This window comes from Tupaia chinensis, unplaced genomic scaffold (genome assembly GCF_000334495.1).
Source record: "Tupaia chinensis unplaced genomic scaffold, TupChi_1.0 Scaffold000159_1, whole genome shotgun sequence".
Lineage (NCBI taxonomy): Eukaryota > Metazoa > Chordata > Mammalia > Scandentia > Tupaiidae > Tupaia > Tupaia belangeri.
In genome coordinates, this window is record NW_006159630.1 from 4,417,547 (window position 1) to 4,430,662 (window position 13,116).

Genomic DNA, 13,116 nt, shown 5'->3' on the forward strand with positions numbered 1-13,116 from the left:
GGGCAGGTTTAAGTTCAGCAGAGCCGGGGGTTGGTGGTGAGAGCTTGTTACCTGCTGAGGGCTCCCTCTGCAGGCCCGGGTGGGGGTGAGGGGCTTTAGAGAAGTCCCCCCTGTCCCTGGCTTGAGCATAGTGGAGGGGCCACTTGGAGAAAAGGGGCCACTCGGATGGAGCAAGCCAGCTGATCCCAAGGTAGAGGGCTTTCCCAGGTGAGCATCTTCTCGAGGCACATTCAGCGAGACACAGAGCCGGGCTCCCGCGAGGACGCGATGTGGGCGGGGCAGGATGGTGGGCGGGCTCCTTCCGTCGCTCCTGCCCTTTGTTCTGGCTCTGACGACCTGGTCCTGGTCTCTGCTTCAGCTGCAGAATCAGCCCCCACAGCCAGGCATCCTCCTTCCCCCCTCCGCCCTCCGCTATCTGAGATCTCTTTCATCCACTACCAAATGACTAAGGCTCGGGGCAGCTGAGCCAGGACTGCCAAATCAGGTGCGGGCTTTCAGAGACTAAATCCTGTTTTGAAGTCTGTTTACTCTAAGAAATTAATCTCTTTGATGCCTGGAGAGGGAAGATGCATATTAAACAAAGACTCGACTCTGAATTCTGAATGCTCAGCTGTAGTTGTCTTTTTCCCCAAATACAAACTCAGGAAAACAAACCGCTTGGACTTGGGCGTGCCTTCTCTGCGTGTGACCTTTCACCAAGCATGTGGACTCAATTCATTAGCTTTCATTAGTTAATTTCACGCATCTCCCCTTGTCACATCAGAGCCTTTTGGAAGTCCTGCGCAGTGTTAGACAGGGAGACACAGCAGAGATTTGGAATGGTGAGGCAGCTGGGACCGACAGAGTCTGGAGGGTTGAAACAGATCGTGTGCATACAGGTGTCTCTGCTCCCACTGGGACCCTCTCAGGGACACTGTGGCTCCAATGGCCACCCAGGTCACCGGAGGCAGCAGGCATAGAGAGCACATTTCATTCATCAGCTTCTCATCCATCAGCTGGGACATTGTTAGGGGCTGGAACTGGGTCCCCTCCTGAAACCCACGTGTCGAAGTCCTAACTCCCTGTACCTCCGAATGTGGCTGTATTTGGAGACGGTCTATGAAGAGGTGTTTAAGTTAAAATGAGACCCTAATCCAGTCAGACTAGCTGGGGTCCTTAAAGCATAAGTCATGTGGGCATGGAAACGCCAGCACACAGAGACCACGCGAGGACACAGCAAGAAGGCGGCCCTCCGTGAGCCCAGGACAGGGGCCTCAGGAGAGACCATCTGGGCCTCCAACATGTTGCTCTTCCGGTCTGTGAGAAAATGCATGTGCGAGAGCCACCCTGTTTGTGGGGCTTTGTTAGGCGGCCTCAGGAAACCAGTCCAGAGGCCTGGCCTTCCTGTCCAAGCTGGGATCCCAGGAAGGACGGATGAGATGCTGCCGGCAAAAGTCCCTGGGAGTTCAGGAGGCAAGGTGCTCTTCTCTCTCAGCGTCTTCCATCCCTTACAGAGGAAGGTCTCTTTTGGTGGAGGGATGTCTTTGGCATCTTGCTAACAACATTTGGAAATCTTTAACAACATTGAGAAAATTCACGTAACAGGAAGCTACCCATTAACCGTGGGAAAGCGCACATTTATCACTCATACGCAGTCATCCCTTGCCCTCGCCACCACCTACCCCCCCCAACCTGTGGCACCCGCTACTTGGCTTTCTGTCTCCACGCGTTTGCCTATGCTGCATGCTTTACAGAAATGTAATCACTTGACACGTGGCATTTGAATGTGGCTTCATTCCCTTAGCATGATTTTGAGTTTTTTCTGTGTGGTAGCATGTATCAGTTCATCATTCTTTTTGTTCTTTCCTTCTTTGTTTTTTTTTAGAGAAAGATTTTTCCAACAGGGTGCATGCACTCGCTGGAGAGAGACAGAAAGTGAGAAATCACCCCCAGCGGGAAGGGCCACTCCGCAGTCCCTTCTCCTCCATTCTTTTCTTGGAATCTTGGACACGCAAACGCATGCGCCCAGCATGTTTTAACTCACTGGGTCCAGGACTCAAACCATGGTCGATTACATGGGAGTCCAGCGACATAACCATTACACCATCTGTTGGTCCTGGTTTTTATTTTTAATTTGCTAGAAAGTGATTGCACCTCAGAGAGAGAGAGAGACAGAGAGAGAGAAAATGGGAAAGCATCCCCATGGGGTACAATCTCCTCTCCTTCTCTCCTAGTTGGGGTTTTGGGTACACATTCACATGCTCCCGACCAGCTCTCTCAAGCCACCAGGTCTGGGACTCAAACCACACTCTTGGCCGTGTAGGATCCAGCTGCCCCAACCACCACACCACTAGCTCAATTTCATTCCTTTGTATGGCTGAAAATGTTGCACTGTATGTGTCTGCTACGTTTTCATTTTCCATTCATCCCTCAGTGGAATTTTTTTTTTTAAGTTTTTGCCATAGGGCACTTGTGCTTACCAGAGAAATGAGAGACAGAGACAGTGAGAGGGAAAGTGAAAAATCAGCCCCCAGGGCAGATGTCACACGGAAATCCTTTCTTCTCTAGTCTCTTCCTGGGATTTTGGGCATGGACACACATGTGCCTGGCATGATTTTTCAAACTGCCAGGTCTAGGACTCAAACTGTAGTTGGCTATATGGGAGTCCAGGAGAGATAGAGAGAGAGAGAGAGAAATCGTCCCCCAGAGGGATGGCCATGCTACACTCTCCCCTCCTCCATTTTTGACACACACGTATGCCCACCCAGTGTGATTTCCAAGCTGCTAGGTCCAGGACTTAGACCACAGTTGGCCCTTTTCCCTTGCGACCCACATGATCGGAGCATCCGCCCCAGCGATGGGCCTTGCTACATGTGAGCCTTTACTCTGGGAGGCTGTGCTGCAGAGCGGGGCTCCTCCCTCCCTCACACGCCTTTGAACTCTCAGGTGTGTTCATTGGGACTTAGTGAAGCCCTTCTTTCTCCATACCATTGCCATTGCCATTGGGACATCCTCCCCAGTGACAGGCCTGGCTATTCTGAGCGGCAGGGGCACTGAGCTGCAGACACTGTGGCTCACCTCCGGCCACACACCTGAACTCTCAGACTTCAGCGTTTCCTGAAGTGCGGGGTGCTGAGACCCCGTCTGTCTTCCTTGATTGAAGCTCGCAGCTCAGCCGCAGGTGACCTGTTCGCTAGAAACTGGGAGGACTTTGAGTTACCCACACCCGGAGACAACAGTGCAGGTTGCTGGGTGAGCATCAGGGAGGTAGAGCAGCAGAGAGATCCTGCTTGCCTTTGAACATTCAGAATTAGCTTGAAGAATTTCGAAAGAAATGTGTAATTTACCTGGTGACTAGAAATCAGAGGCACAAGAAATATGAGAAATCAAGAAAATCTCTCTCCCCCAAGGGAAAACATCAGTTCCTCATCATCCACAGATAACACCATGGAACTCATGAAAATACCAGATAAATAATTCAAATATTTACAGTGGCAGAACTAAGTGAGAGGCAAGCGAAAGGAGTCAACGGACTTCAGATGATGCAGGGGAAAAGAGACAATGAGCTCCAGGGATGAGGAAGTCCTTTCACGATGTGAAAAGAAATAGACACCATAAAAAGAGTCTGAAGGAACTAATAGAGATGAAGGCTGTCATACAGGAAATCAAAACCTCCCCCGAAAGCATTACAAGCAGATTAGATCGTGCAGAAGATCGAATCTCAGATGTAGAAGACAAAACCTCTGACCCAGAAAAAATGATCAAAAAGACTGAGAAAATAGCCACAAAAAATGAGGACAATATATGAGAAGTACTAGATGCCATTAAGCATCCAAACATCCAGGTCATTGGTATCCCAGAAGGTGAAGAAAATTATAAGGGTATTGATAATCTATGCCATGAAATCCTGGAAGAAAACTTTCCAAACCTGGAGAGGCATTCAAAGATCCAGACCCAAGAAATACAAAGGACCCCAAATAGAATCAAGCCGAGAAGATCTTCTCCAAGACACATCATAGCCAGGTCGGCCAAAACCACAGACAGAGAGACAAGGTACTAGAATTGGCAAGAGAGAAACGTCAGGCAACGATAGGGCCTAGTGCCTTAACTGCCACACCAAATGCTGGCCCCAGGGCACTATTTTAAAATGTAGGTTTTTTTCAGGCCCAATAAGGACGGCAGATCAGGAGATAACTGACATCAACAAGACTCTTTATTAAGCACATTTCCCAAGAGCAGGGGCCTTGCCATGCAGGGCAGGGCCTCATGGGGAAGCACCAGGCTGGCCAGAGCGGATGAGAGAGCCAGGATGAGACCACTTACTGTGGTTACCAGAGGGAAGAAAGGGCGAGGCAGGGTAAGCAGTAAGGGCTGGTAATCCGGAGAATTCCAGTGGGCTCTGGGAGAGGGACTGTCCCAAGAAGCCTGGTCCCTGGCCCTGGGCGAGCAGGGCAGGCCAGTAACGAGTAGAGGGCAAGACTGGAGCGGTTGGTCTACTTAGGAAGGGAGCTTTTAAAGGCAGATTTTTGCTGCCTTAGGAATCAGCTGACCCTGGAAGGGGCCATCGTGTGAGGTCATCAAAGCCCCGGATGCCAGAGCATCAGAACACAGAACACAAGCAAATGCAATTCACCCTGAAGTGTGTGTAATTGCTTATTATCATTCAATTAGCAGCCTTCGTTTCTGAGAGCAGCTTCAGGTGTATGGAAAAACTGAGCAGAAAGTACAGTTTCCAGGCCCTAATCAATCTCTTGCATCAGGGTGCTCCATCTGTCCCACTGAGCCAACACTGATACCGTCACATTAGCTGGAGTCCACGTTTACCCTGGGTTTGCTCGCCGTAGAGCCTGTGGGTTCTGACGGGCGTGGGCTGTCGGCCCGACCGGCGCAGAGTCACACTTGGTAGACCACCACTCTGACACTCCCCTGGCTCCATCTCCACCCTCATGCCTCCAGTGCTGCTGGTCTTGTGATCGCCTCCATAGAATGCCGCACAGCGGGAAACGTCCCACCGGACTGGCTCCCGTCCCTGCGCGGTAAGCGCTGCGTGTCCTCCGCGTCTTCCCGTGGTTTAGTAGCGCATTTCTTTTGATCTCTGAATACTGTCCAGTGTGCGATGACTTCGTGTTTGCTTGTCCTTGTTATTTTTACAGAGCGTTAAGTGGCCTCGGTGGAAAGGTTTGTGCTCCAGGATGTGTCAGACAGCCTGGGGTGGGGCAGGTGACAGCACTGTGGGCACTCGGGCCTGGGGTTGGTCAGGGCTGCATTTGTGGCCTTGAACAAGTCGGGCGCCTGTCCTCCTCGTCGTCGTCTCATGGCTTGTGCAGGGGTTGCTGCTGTCCCTGGCTCCTCGGAAAGGCCTATTAGGCCGTGGGACCTGTACACAGTGCCTTCACGCAGGCCTGTGGGCAGGAAACGCAGAGCGGGCAGGGACTGTGGGGTCCCAGGTCTGCTGGGGCTCAAGCCCGAGCACACACTGCTTACTAGAGAGACTGAACAGTGGTGGGAAGTTGAACACCTGAGGGAAAGGCGCTGCGGGGTCTTCCAGGGAGCCCCGCGGCTCCAGGGCTCACGTGGAGGGCTGCAGGCTGTGTGGGCTGGGCAAGGCATGGTGGGCTCCTCACCGTGCAGCAGCTGCCCGCTCCAGCCATTCTGGGAACCTTTCTTCTTTCCAGACATGAGCAAGGTCCACCCAGTGTCTGGGACAGGGTTTGCTGCTCCCACGCAGACTCCTGGCTAATGGGGTTCCCAGACAGGGCGTCTGCCTCTCCTTACTTCTCAGCCAAGGCGCTGTGCTGGCCTGGCCCGTCCTGTTCAGTGTGTGTGTGTGTGTGTGTGTGTGTGTGTGTGTGTGTGAAGGCAAGTGGCGCTCTGGACAAGGCCCCGTCCCCAGTGAGCCTGGGGTGTGAAGATCTTGGGAGCTGCTGGCAAGGATGGATAGCGAGGGGAGCCTGGCCCTTAGACACCCCTTTTTACCTCACCCCACTTACTAGTTCCTTTTGCTTGGCCTTTGCTCCTGGAGTCTCCAAACTTCTCTGATGACGTGCAGGCCATAGTGCTCCGGCTAACAGTGGGGAGACGCCGGGTTCCTCTTACCCGCCACACTCAGAAACAACCCCGCCCCAAGGCCAGCTACGTCCCAGTTTGCGTCAAGCACCTCTACTTGCAGAGTCACTGCGGCAGCGTCAGGCAGGCGGCTGCCCCGGGAGCAGGCAGGCCCAGCGGGTGCACGTGACTCAGCGCGGAGTCAGGCTGACCCTTCAGTCCTGGTACCTCTCCTTCCCAACCCTGCTCACAGCACTCCTCCAGATTCCACCTGAGCACTCCCTCATCGCCTCACCTCCTCAGCTGGTGAGGATGGTGGGGCTCTGCTGGTTTGTAAGTGCTTTCTGTGTTCTCCCATCATGCCCTGCCCAGATGCTCTGTCGGCGGACCTTGCCCCTGAGGGCAGGTCAAGAAAGAACTGAATCTGTCTACACCATCTGCGTCAGCGGGGCCTTGCTTCCTCAGCCCCTGCTGGCCCAGGACGGGTGCTGCAGGCGGCAGGTGCGTCCATGTGCTTCTGGCTAAGCAGCCCTGCTGTTTCTCTCTGGGCAGAAAGGAGAAACGACGAGGCTGGAGCAGATGCCCAGGTGCCTCCGATGTGCCTGCCCGAGCACTCCTGCGATGGCAGGGCTAGTCCCTGCATCTCACAGCTGTTCCTACAGGGTCTGGAATGTGGAGGGTGCCAGGCAAGGGGGCAAGTGGGGGGACCCACACTGTGATTTTCACTTCTGACACTTCTTGGCGGCAGTACAGACTCCCAAGCCTCCAGAACCTTTGAGAGGCTGCCTGCAGAGCTGAGAGGATGCCCAGAGGTCTCTGGAAGTTAAGGCTACCCCAGAGGTGCTGGCCCTGAGGAGAAGCAGGCTGGGCCAGGGGCCCTGGGTGCTTGCAACCTCCACATGGAGGGGAGGTGGCTGGAGGAGAGGTGGCCATCTTCCTTCACAGCTCTCCACAGCGAGGCTTGCCACTCTCGGGCTCCCTTCCCCGCCCAGCGGACTTGCTCCTCTGCCTGCAGGTGGGGAAGGTAGGTCAGCTCCGACCCCCTGAAGACAGAGGAGTGGTGCCAGCAGCCCTGGTGGCAAAGGCCTTGGCAGGCAGGAGGCAGTCTCTGATACCTACTGAGGGGTCATTTTCCCCTCCAGGTCTTGGGGACATGAAGTAGCTCATTGCAATGTATTGGATTATTGGAAAAGTAGTGACACATTTTTGCATAGAAAAGCAGATAAATGCATCATGACTTTTCCAACAACCCGATAGTCTGGGGAAGAAGACCAAAGGCCAGAACTCAAACCTCTGAGGGTCCCCTGTGCTATGTGTCGTGTGTAGGTCACATCCCCTCTCTGGGCTTGTCCGTAACAGACAGAGGGACTAGCAGGCTGGGGTGCCCTTCTCCTGCCTGGGGAGGGGGGCTCGTCTCTTTGACTTTGATGCATATTCTGAACCCTGAGCCTGTCACTGCAGTTGGAGACCCAGGGACCATGTGCGGTCTGGTGCTGGTCGTGTGATGTCAGGGAGAAGATGAGACGGGGGCCAGGCCGGAGCAGAGGCCTTGCTCCCTCGGCCCCCTCGGGGCAGCCGAGTCACTGCTAGGGACTGGGGCCGGAGCACAGGGCCCGTGGCTCTCTGTCACGCGTGCTGAGTAGAACCGTATTGTCCACTATGTAGTAAACCGGAAGTAAACGTGGCGATATACCTTATTATTAGCGCCTCGGACACCGCGCTGGTCCCTTCGGGTGTGCTTTCCCAGTTAGTCTCCCTGATGAGCCCGCGAGGTAGCGTTGGCAGTGTCATCATTCCACTGACTGAAGATACCAGCGTACACCTCTCTCTCTTCATCGAGGCGGCGGAGCGGCAGATGCAAAGATGCAGATCTTCGTGAAGACCCTGGCGGGCGAGACCATCACCCTCGAGGTCGAGCCCAGTGACACCATCCAGAATGTCAAGGCCAAAACCCAAGACGAGGGCATCCCACCCGACCAGCAGCGTCTGGTATTTGCGGGCAAACAGCTGGAAGATGGCCGCGCTCTCTCTGACTGCAACATCGAGTCCACCCTCCACCTGGTGCTGCGTCTGCGGGGCGGCATCACCGAGCCCTCCCTGTGCCAGCTCGCCCACAGGCACAACTGCGACAAGATGATCTGCCGCAAGTGTTACGCGCGCTGCACCCCCGCAACGTCAACCTCCGCAAGAAGTGCGGCCACACCAACAACCTGCGTCCCAAGAAGAAGGTCAGATAAGGCCCCTTTCCCGCAGGGCAGCCCCTGCCTGAGCCCCGTGGCCCCGCAGCCTCAATAAAGTTTCCCTCTCATTGACTGGAGCAGTTAAAAAAAAAAAAGAAAGATACCAGGGCACAGAGAGGTTAAGCAGCTTGTCCGAAGTCGCACAGTTAGTGAGTGGCAGAACCAAATTTGTTCCTGGAGCTATCTAGCTGACATCCAGGCTCCTCACCCCTGGGCCACACTCCCTTCTAATACTAATGACAGAGAGCTCAGAGCAGCTGTCCTGGGGGGGGGAGACCGAGCTGGTAAGGCCGCCAGCTGTGGCTGGTTGGGCACCCAGGGAGTGCCACGAGGAAGCCTGGGCCTGGCAGGCAGGCTGAGACGCCATTGCTGGGGAGAGGAGAAGGCTGTGCGAAGCGCTGGTGCCTGGCGGGTTGGAACCCTTCCCCCGGGTCTGGCCTCACTTCAGCCAGGCTCTAGTGGGGCTGGGGGTGGGGGGGTGTGGCTGAGCTCTGGTGGCTGTTTACCTCGATTCTCCTCCTCCCGGGAAAAAACTGTCTGAAGGAGGGTAGAGCACACACATGCGCTCTCACACACGCGCTCTCACACGTGCAGTGCGTGTACATGCAGACACCGCGTGTCAGCCGTGTCTGCAGCAGGAGGGCTCAGGGAGAGCCAAGCCTGGTTATTGCCAGAACACCCCCACCTCCACTCCGCTGGCTGTGGCCGCAGTAGTCATGGCCCTACACCCCGAGGCAGGGGGCACTGTCCAGCCAGGGGCCTGACACCCCGGAAAGGGTCAAGCACAGTGAGGGGACCTGAGAGATAGGTGAGGACTGACTCCTGGCACCCCAGTGGATATGAGCCACAAAACAGATCTTATGGACTGAGGTCCCTGGGGCCAGCAGGTGGTGTGGTAGTTAAGATATTGGACTTTCAACGTTGCCAACTGTGGTTCGAGTCCCAAACCCAGGGGCTTGAAAATTTTGTTGGATACATGTGCGTGCATGCCCAAGATTCCAAGAGAAGAATGGAGGAGAAGGGATTGTGGTGTGGCCATCTCCCCAGGGAGGATGATTTCTCACTTCCTCTCTCTCTCCAGCGAGCAAATGCTCCCTATGGCAAAAACCTGAACAAAAAACAAAAACAAAAATCAAACCCCAAACCAAAAAAAAGCATGAGGTCCCAAAGCCTTTATTCAGAAAATGACCTGTTTCTCTGATGAGCAACGTAGGGCTCTGCCTTTCGGTCCAGAGAAGTGGGTGAGATGCGGGGGCTGGGCCGGAAGGGGGCGGGCCCCAGGCAGGACGCAGGGAGGGAGGAGGGAGCTGACCAATCAACTGGCACTTTGTGTGTGTGTATGTGCGTGTGTGTGTGTGTGTGTGTGTGTGTGGTGACTTTCTGTTGTCACTGCCAACGTGGGGGTGCAAGGCTGTGCAGCCATGTTCTGCAGGACAAAGCACAGGATTTCGGGGACACTCGAGCCCAAGCACAAATAAATGAGGCATGCTGGCCAGAAGCCCACAGGCAGCTCTGTTCCCTCCAGCGGGAACAGCAGCCCTGGGCCAGCTCTGCAGCCCCAGATGGCCAACCCGGGCCCTGGACTGGGGCAGGGAGAGGCCCACCCCTGCCCTTCAGCCAGGGCCAGCCAGGGCCCAGGCCCTTCTCAGAGAGGACCCTTTCCTCACCTGCTGCCCACTGTGTAATCCCACTGCCATTACGGTCCCTCCCTCCTGGGCCCTGCAGGCCTGGCCCCTCTGTGCCCGCTCCCCTCTGCTCAGGGCAGAGTGGTTTGCTCTGGAGATGGGCTGAGGGCTTCTGGGTGCCTTCTGTTGCCCAGTGGCTGCAAATCCTCATCCCCACGGTGGTGCTCCGCGTGCGGGTGAGCAGACACCAGAGCAGTGAGCGGCTGCCGGGGGTGGGAGGGGCGCAATGGCCATGAGTCTGCCTTGTGCATGCTCTTCCTTGACTCCATTCTCGTTCTCGCTTAGTTCCAGGGAGTCTCCTCAGCAAAGGACCTTCGTTCCTTCTCTCCCTCCTTCTTCCTCCCCTCCTCCCTCCTCCCTGCCTTCCTCTCGTGCCCTCCCCCTCCCCCGGATCCGCCCCTTAAGGTCCTGTGCCTGCTTTGCCTGTTCTTTGCTGTAGGACGCAAATGCAGGTGGAGGAAATCGGGAAGAGCAGAGCTGTGGCAGGAAGAGCGCTGTTGCTATGGGAGCCGGTAGCCAGGCTTGTGGTCAGTGCTCAGGGATATTTCGTCTCAGCTCCCACATAGCCGAGTGGGTAGCTCCGACAGGGACGGTGTATCTGTCCACACCGCCTACCCAATCCCAACGTGTGCTTCGTGGGGTCAGTGTAGCCTAAATGCAAACAGCGTGCAGGTGACGGGATGTGACAGGGACGATGACGGCAGTGACCAAGTGCCACCACTGCGCCTGGACGCTCTCACTCCGCCCTCGCAATAGTCCCATTTGCAGAAGAGGTAACAGAGACTCAGAGCAATAGGAGCCTTGCCTTGATCTGAAGTCGGGGCAGAGGTAGTCTGGGTTCTCCCGGCATCACAAGCTGTGTGATTTGGGCAAAGTGTTTCACCTCTCTGGACTGCAGCCTCTTCATCAAGCAGGGCCCTCCATCTTTGCAAGTCTGTGAGCTTATTTTAATGGCGAGCCTTCAGAGGGTCTCTTCGCACCCTGGTGCTTTCATTTTTAGGATTCATTGGTTGAGAAAACTCACAGTGGCAAAAGGCTGCTTTGAATTCAGCGGTGGCTTAGAGTTGGTTTGGTTGTTTGCAGTGGTATGCATATGCATGTGAAAAATAACCCGATGTAGGTATTTTGTGTCTGTCTCCACATCTGGAAGGAGTGTGGGTCCCGTCTCTGCGTGCGGACTCTGCAGTCCCCCACGTGCCGTCCCCTCCACATCTGCTCAGTGTGCACCCAAGTGGTTACCACCCGCCTCCCACCCTTGGGTAACAGTGAGACAGAAGCAGCAGAGACCTGATGGAAGCCATCCGGAACACAGCAACAGGAGGGGGACGAGTCTGCAGTGGCCCTGGCTCTGCAGTGTGGCTAGTGCAGTGAGTGCCATTGAGCCTGTGACACAGAAGCCCAGGCCTGCGGGCACTCCACTGGGCACTAGCCACCCCATCTCGGGTGAGGGTCCTGGGGGATCACAGTGGGTCCAGTGCTGAGGACTAAGGGTGCCTGCAGGGTGGCTGGGGCACAGTGGGGAGGCAGCTGGGAGGATTCCGCCAGCCACGTGGAGGGAGCAGGGACTAGAGGACCGACAGAACATTGCTGACCAGGCTTTGGGTTAGAGTGGTGTCCTGGGGAGTCTGACCCATTCTACCATGGCTGCCAGCAGCACGGGCCCTGCAGGCTCAGCTCTGGGGGGCTCCTCTGGGCTGGAGCTCCCCCGGAACCCAGCGAGGTACCTGGGGAAGGTGTGCTGGTGCTGGTACAGGGGCTTCCACCAAGGGCCCCTCTTCAAATGCCGTTTCCTCTAGATCACAAAGCAGTAAAGGCAGAAGGCCAGGACACTGGTCGGATCTTTGCTTTTTCTCATTATCCCTTTCTGAGCTCAGATTGGGGTTGGCTGCCACATCAGCATTCTGGCCTCTCTGGGGAAGAGAGCAAGGCTCCCCCTACTCCTCCTCCCCTTCTCCCCCTCCCTCCTCCTCCTCTGGCCTCCCTGCTGGCATGGAAGGCCCAGCCCATGATGCAACTGCAGGCAAAGGAGGCCCTGGCGGGGCCTCGGCTGTAGGCAATCCCCTGAGTCCGGAGAGGTGCTCTGGCCTGCAGCGTGGCTGTTTGCCTGGGGAAGCAGGCTGGGCTTGAGCTGGGGTTTTGGCCTTCCAAAAGCTGCTAATGAGCTGGAGCTGGACTTAGGTTCTGCAGATCATTTACTGAAGGATTGCAGGATCGGGCCGACATTTCAATTAAGGACACAGCTTTGCTTTACTGATGCCGTGTCAGCGCCCAGACACTCCTGAGCGGCCGCACCCTCCCACACAGTCTGGCTTAGCTCTCACTGAGTCTGCCCCCCACCACTCCTGGTTTGCTTTTCCTTCATACACACCTCATGCACACAGTCTGCAGGGGTTAGTCCTACGTGTGAACATATATGCACATCCCCCTCCCGCACTCGTGGCGAGTGCCAGAAGGGAGATTCGACCTGCAGCTCTTCAAGGTCAGAGTTAAGGGCCCGATGTATGGATGGGCAGGCGAGTGGGTACATGGATGGACGGGCAGATGCATGGGTGAGTGGATAGGTGGATGGGTAGTGGAGATGTGAGTAGGTGGATAGGTGTGTGTGTGGATGGGAGGGCAGGAAGATGGATGAGTGAGTGGGTGATTGGATAAATGGATGGATGGATGGATGGATGGGTGGGTGGATGACTGGATAAATGGGTGGGTGGATGGAGTGCAAGTAGGTAGATACAGCTCTGCCTAGTTGGAAGGGCAGGTAGATGAATGGGTTGGTAGGTGGATGACTGGATAAATAGATGAAAAGATAGATGGTGGGATGCATGGGTGGTGGGATGGAGGGCGGGTGAGTAGGTGGGTGAGGAGACAGGTGAGTGGGTGGGTAGAAGGATGGGTAGGTGGATGGGTGGATGGATAGATAGGTGGGTGGGTGGGTGAGTAGGTGGGTGAGGAGACAGATGAGTGGGTGGGTAGAAGGATGGGTAGGTGGGTGAGTGGATGAATGACTAACAGGGTGGGTGGGTGAATGGATGGGTGGGTGGATGGATAAGAGGGTGGATGGGTGGATGGATGGGTTGGTGGGTGGGTGGGTGGATGGTTGGATAAGAGGGTGGGTAGGTGGATAGATGGGTAGGTGTACGGGTGGGTGGTAGAGGGATGGGTAGGTGTGT

At 55.6% G+C, this 13,116-nt stretch overlaps 1 pseudogene; it reads left to right on the forward strand.

The window, feature by feature from the left end:
• The window catches only part of LOC102492243 (ubiquitin-60S ribosomal protein L40 pseudogene), an 11,963-nt pseudogene extending 3,670 nt beyond the window's left edge, over window positions 1-8,293 (forward strand).
• Window positions 8,294-13,116: the final 4,823 nt, after the last annotated feature.